The 6,472-nt window shown below is 37.2% G+C and overlaps 1 pseudogene; it reads right to left on the bottom strand.

The window, feature by feature from the left end:
• LOC107698345 (protein enabled homolog) overlaps positions 1 to 6,472 on the bottom strand; it is a 63,502-nt pseudogene that overhangs the window by 47,946 nt on the left and 9,084 nt on the right.

Genomic DNA, 6,472 nt, shown 5'->3' with positions numbered 1-6,472 from the left:
CCCCCTCCAAAAAAAAAAAAGTCTGTGGCATCTGTCATTCTTTTGACTTTATGGCTCATTATTATTAATCGAAAAAAACAAACAAACAAAAAAAATATTAAACTTTGAACTTTTATTAACAAAATGAATAAGGATATGTTTTACCCACGTTTAACACAGATATGGATTTCCCCTTAGGCTAAAACAGTTGTGTAGTTTGTGGTTTATTATCTTATTAATTAAAACACATCAGCCATAAAATAGTACAATGGCAAATTCGCATATATTACACATCTACCTTGCATTGACAAAATGAATAAAATGGGATATAGCCGTTGTAACCCAAATAAATAAGGTATTTTCCCTTATTTAAAACGAATGCTTAGGTTCATTGTTATTTTTTTAATGAAAACCCAGCAACAAAGACACTCACTTATAGGCTATTAAACGAATAGATGAAAGTTTTATTAACAAAAGTTGCGCTTTGGATCCGCCATCATATAGTGTCAGTCTTCTAGCATCCCTCTTGTCACGTGACTCCCCCCTCCCCCGGTTTTATTTCTCAGTCCACCCAGCTCAAAATACGTTCCCGCGGCTATGCTTTCTCACTACAACCAAACCGCTCCAGAGTTCGTTTTCAATCGAGCCGAGACCACCTCGTTCAGGCGATCTCGGACCGATTGTTTTGGCGTGGATTCGAGCACGATTGCCGTGTTCACATATGCCTAAACGAACCGAGCTAAGGGGGGAAACGCGTCAGGTTCCGAAACAACAGGCCAGGTGTGAAAGCACCCTAAAACAAAAATCTCACAGTAAACAGCATTTTACATCATTCATTCAATGCTTTTTGGATTGCAACAGTCAGAGGACTTGGACTGCAAGGCTATCTGCACATCAGCAAAGTATGCATAATTAACATTGCTTTGCATAATTAACTGCCGTGCTATCAGGTAATTAATAGACAGTAATAAGGCCACAGAGTCTGAAGCTTCCTGTAGTGATAACAGGAGCCCAGAGCTGTGACTAGATAACTTTCCATAGCGAGATTAGAAAGACAAAGAACTGAAGGTCATGGAAAATGGCAAGTCACCATTTCTGCATTGCTTGAATAAATATTATTTCACAAAATGCCTTTTCTTCCTTCTCAGATACAAAAACAGAACCGAACTGTGGAAAATACAGCAAACTCTTACTGTGGTACTTTGGTGGTAGAAAAATATTCTGGGTGGGAGGAAAAAATATTTTTCTAATTTTTTCCTTTCTCTCGCAAAGATATTTGCGTTCGCTCGCAAAGATATTTTCGATCTCTCGCAAAACCAGTTGAGTTCGGACAAACTCTTCCTTTACTTTACAGCTTGTAGTGGTTCATACAGCTACATACGTTCACAAAGTAGCAGTTCATAGGGTTTTATTTAGAAAAATCTATTTTGGACTCGAGTATAAAGAAATAAAGTCAGTGCTTATAGTTCAAGACACGTAATGCGCAATGTGGCTTAATATACTAAAACAGTGACATTGGAGGCCCAAATTTGGTATTAATAAATACTATATACTATAATATATTAATAACCTTATTAATAATATTACTATTCATAAAGCAGAATAGCCATGAAAGCAACGCGCTAATGCACGTTAAGCTTTTTCTCCCCCATAGAAAACAGTTACAGAAAACGCTTAAGGTAGGCTAATGGACAAAGACGGTAAAAAAATAAGACAAAATCTGGTACACAATTTATTAATAATATACATATTATGCACAGGAAAGCAGACGAGCCCAGAATATGAATGGAATATGTAAAGTTTCACGTATTTTCTCCCCTGTAGAAAAACATTATAAACTCTTAACGTGGCTTAATGGATTACCGCATTGTTTGCCTGTACATAGTATAAATAAAATATTAAATTTGGGCTTTTTATATCACTGTCTTCTAGGGGTTGCACCGACTACTAGTCAACTTCAATGCTCTGCCATGACGCTTTAAGCTTGACATCGACTAGTCGCTGGTCCTATAGAGGGCGCAACAGGATAAGAAATCTTTGAAGGACTTCCACATTTACGCTTTGTTTCCAAACAGTTAAAATGACAAATAAATGCATACTCTGAAAGCGCTCCACAAGACACGTGTGATTATATTACTGGATGCTCGAAATTGAACGAGAGAATGCACAATTTAAACAGCTTATTGTACAGGTAAGTTAATCGCTGTTCGAATCTAATGCGCTGCTGCACTGTAATGCACACACATTACAGACAGTAGCTCGTACATCATGCGCAGATCGCGCGCGCACAGAATCATTCAGCACGGAAATGTATTGTCAATTGTTCTGTGATTTCTCAATAAAATAGCTTAGAAACTGAAAAGTTCAAGCATATAATTCTTAACTAAATCCCACAGCTTCACTACTAGTAGAGAGACGCTGCCAGGTAGAATTAATTCAAACACGCAATCGCTCTCACTAATGCATTCATATGAATGTAATCTTTACTGTGCTACTTTATCTGTATCCGATTTGGAAGGAGCAGAAATCTGTGAGAAGTATAACGACCCAAAGACAAAAGAACTGATAAAAATGAGCTGTTGTAGGAGCAATAGCCATGTGGGCAGCGCTGTGTCATATGCCATATCTGTGCACAAGGTGTTTGAGTCTCAGCTCCAGGTTCAGGCTTATTTGTTCATTAATGACGTCATCAGCGACTAGTCGATGCCGACTCGACTTTCATCACATAAAAGTCGATAAAAAAAAAATCAGAAGTCATTCATCCCCTACTGTCTTCTTATATTAAGGTACGTTAATCGTGGTTTTCTATGGGGAAGATAAAACAAAACTATGAAACGCTACATTGTGGACGTACGGAGCTGTATGAACCACTGCACGCTGTAAAGTAAACAGGAAGCGTTTGATCGAACTCAACTGGTTTTGCGAGAGAACGCAAATGTCTTTGCGAGAACCCAAAAGTTTTGCGAGGAAACGCAAATATCTTTGCGAGAGAATGCAAACATTTGCGAGGGAATGCACATATCTTTGCGAGAGAATGCAAAGTTTCTTGCAGGAACGCAAAAGTTCTGCGAGAGGCTGCAAAAAATTGGAAAAATATTTTTTCCTCCAACCCAAATTTTTTCCCCAATTTTTTTTTTTAATGGATTGTTAACTGTGTAAACTTCAACTTTATCTTCATTAACAGAAATAAAGCTGAAAAAATTAAATAAAATATGCATTACACATAGAAATGCTGCCTTAGCCAATAACTGAAATAAAAATAATAAAACAAAAAAGAAAAAATAAATAAACAAAATTGATCAAACTAAAATTAAAAATAATAAAAATATATAAAAAAATAATAATAATTATATAGTTATATATAATTCTAAATTATCGCCGCTCAGAATTCAGTCATAGTCTCACAAACTGTGACATTCATATTTATTCTATACATCACTAAAACACCATTTTCCTATAATGAAAGCCTGACTGAATAGAATCCAACTTGCTGCAATCGATACAAACAATCCTTTCAAAAGCTTCCTTGCCTCAAACACACAGTGTGGGGTTAACAGAATGACCTTACTATTGTGATACACGGTAGAAAAGAGAACAGCTCAATATGCAACAGTTCAGGACTCACGGATCAGCCATATCTCAAAGAGACAAGCAGAGTCCAGTCCACAAAACAAAGCATCATCTGTTTCTAATAGGGAAAACAACCTCAGCAATGAACTGCCCTGACATGCTGAGAACATTGAGCTCAGTGTGGGGAATGACCCCCCGCTGTGACCGTCACAGGGTCTCAGACAGCAGAGGAAAAAAGGCCGAAAGTGACACGTGTATGTACACATGCACACGCAACCACTGCAGACAAATGGATTTCATGGAGACTGTTATACACAAGCCGAGGCACCTCCTCCTAAACCCAATCAGAGCAATCAGAGGTAACCCAGACTCTCACTCTCATAAACAACATGCATACCAAACAAAGCCCCTGTGAGCGGGCCCCGTTTGCTAAATTACAATTAATTGAGCACAATAGGCTGAGTCTGGCTCCAAATGTGACCTCACTAACTGGGCAGAGAACAGAACACAATTACGTTCTTCAGAGCTCACTAGCACTAAACAAAAACAGTGAAAGACCATTTACTAATTAGACTGTTTTTAACATATTTAAATAGTGTCTAACATAGAATAAAAGCACAAAGTGCAGCATCAGCGATCTTACAGTAAAGCAACAAGCCATGTGCGTTACAGTGTTTTTAACGGGGACATGGGCTGAGGTTACTGTGGTACAAAATCACTGATGCACATCCTGGAACGTGATAACTAATATGATAACTAATCATTTTGAAATAACAGTAATGTGTCACCAAAATACTACTATAAAAACAATAATAAAAATAATAACAACAATAACGTTTCTAGAAACTATTAAAATGGTTAAACAAATAATAATAATTGCATTTTTTTATTTTTTATTTGAACATGATTCAACCAAGAATCATTATAATGACAACAATAATACTTTTTTGTTATTATCATTATTGTTATAATATTTATTTATATATTTGTTTAATCATTTTAATGGTTTAGAAATGTGGCACTTATTTTTTATTTAATTAACTCTTATACTTTTAATTTTAATAAACTTTTATTTTACAGCGTTGAACATGATTCACCCTAAAATCTTTAGAACTAGCCTATACTTATTCAATACACTGTAAGAAGGATGATTCTGCAGAATATTCTGAAGTAGTTCCAAAATGATTCTTCAGAAGAATCCAGTTCACACAATTCACACATCATTAAGCTTCGCATGCTGGTGTGAAAACAGCATTCTCACCTGCATCCTGAGAGTTCAGCACCTCCAGGGCATGCATCATGGCACTGGCAAATACATTGGCATCCTCTTTGCTGCCAAAGTTAAGGCCGTACACCTGCCGTGCATCTCGCCACTGGTGAAATGTTTGTGTGGCCTGGTTGTATTTCAGCCCCTTGGGAATGGCACAATTTATTACCACCTGTTGACAGAAGAGAACAGCATATTGCCAAAGTTAAGGCCGTACACCTGCCGTGCATCTCGCCACTGGTGAAACGTTTGTGTGGCCTGGTTGTATTTCAGCCCCTTGGGAATGGCACAATTTATTATCACCTGTTGACAGAAGAGAACAGCATATATTCAAATCAATGCTTGCAAATCATATAATTTGAAATGCAAGCCCTAACTAAACTCAGAACCAGAGTATGTAGCAGAGTGGAGCGTCAACAATTTCCCCTCCGAGCTCCGAGCATTTAATAATCACTCCGCTCCTGCTCCGCTCCGGGTTCTACACCAAATACACAAAATAATGAGCTTTAAAATAGCATCATATGACCCCTTTAAAATATCACAGTTCTGTTCATAATGTATATTAAAAAATTAAATAAATAAAATAACAAGAGAGTTTCAAAGTGGCTTATTGGAACACTAGTGTGCAAACTATCGATGCATTTCTTACAGATTTCTGCTCATTCGAAATCAGATACAGATGAAGTAGCACTGTAAGATTACGTTTGTTTGAATGCTTTATTGAGAGAGTGGTTGCGTGTGAGTAAGTGTTGTAGTACTTGTTTAAATCATGCTTTCAGCTGAAAATATTCAGTATCTAGAAGGAATAAACAAATTCTTTGAGAACTATAACTTCCCGCTCATATCCATTGCCATCATCATAGAATTCACATTCTTTCTGATTTGAGTTATCCTTCTCTATCAAGCTAGCTAAATATGTTTAGCATGTGAATTCTTGCTAAATATTAGGGGTGCAACGGTTCAACTTACTCACGGTTCGGTTTGTATCACGGTTTTAGGGTCACGGTTTCGGCACGGTTCGGTATGTGCTATGTTTAGGGGGAAAACTATATTGTCAAATAAAAATAAAGAAAATAAGAACAAATAATCTAAGTACAAGCAACAGCACAAATAAATGCAATAGAGCAAAGATACAAATAAAATAAACAGTGCTTTTCAGTTTTTTTATGTAGGTCTCTAACATAGTTTTTAGGTACAGAAATTGAATAAATCAAATGTAAAATAACATTGCATATTTGACTGTATAAATTAAAGATGAATCTTTATTAAAGTTACAAAAGTTATTCAATCAAGAGCAGTGAGTGAATTCTTTGTTGTTGCTGTTTGATTAATATTAAGTGCTGTCACTTTAAGAGAATGCACTGATCCAGAGCACTGACACACCCGCGGCGCCGTTCGGCGTCTGTCCGCGGCGCCCAGCTACGTCGTGTTATACTTGTAAGAATTGTTCTAGGCATGCTGAAAATTTGAAGCTACAGCACAGCAGCTCTTCTTCTACATTTTCTCTGATGCACTAACTCTGCAGCAGCACTTCTTATTCGTTGTTTCGTCTGATGCACTCACTCAACCAAGCATTCTAACCACAACCTTGGGGAAGTCGTGGCCTAATGGTTAGAGAGTCGGACTCGTAACCCAAAGGTTGCGAGTTCGAGTCTC

Source organism: Sinocyclocheilus anshuiensis, unplaced genomic scaffold (genome assembly GCF_001515605.1).
Source record: "Sinocyclocheilus anshuiensis isolate Anshui unplaced genomic scaffold, SAMN03320099.WGS_v1.1 scaffold1746, whole genome shotgun sequence".
Taxonomy (NCBI): Eukaryota; Metazoa; Chordata; class Actinopteri; order Cypriniformes; family Cyprinidae; genus Sinocyclocheilus; species Sinocyclocheilus anshuiensis.
The sequence above is the reverse complement of the archived record's forward strand: the minus strand, read 5'-3'. Positions and strand labels throughout refer to the sequence as shown.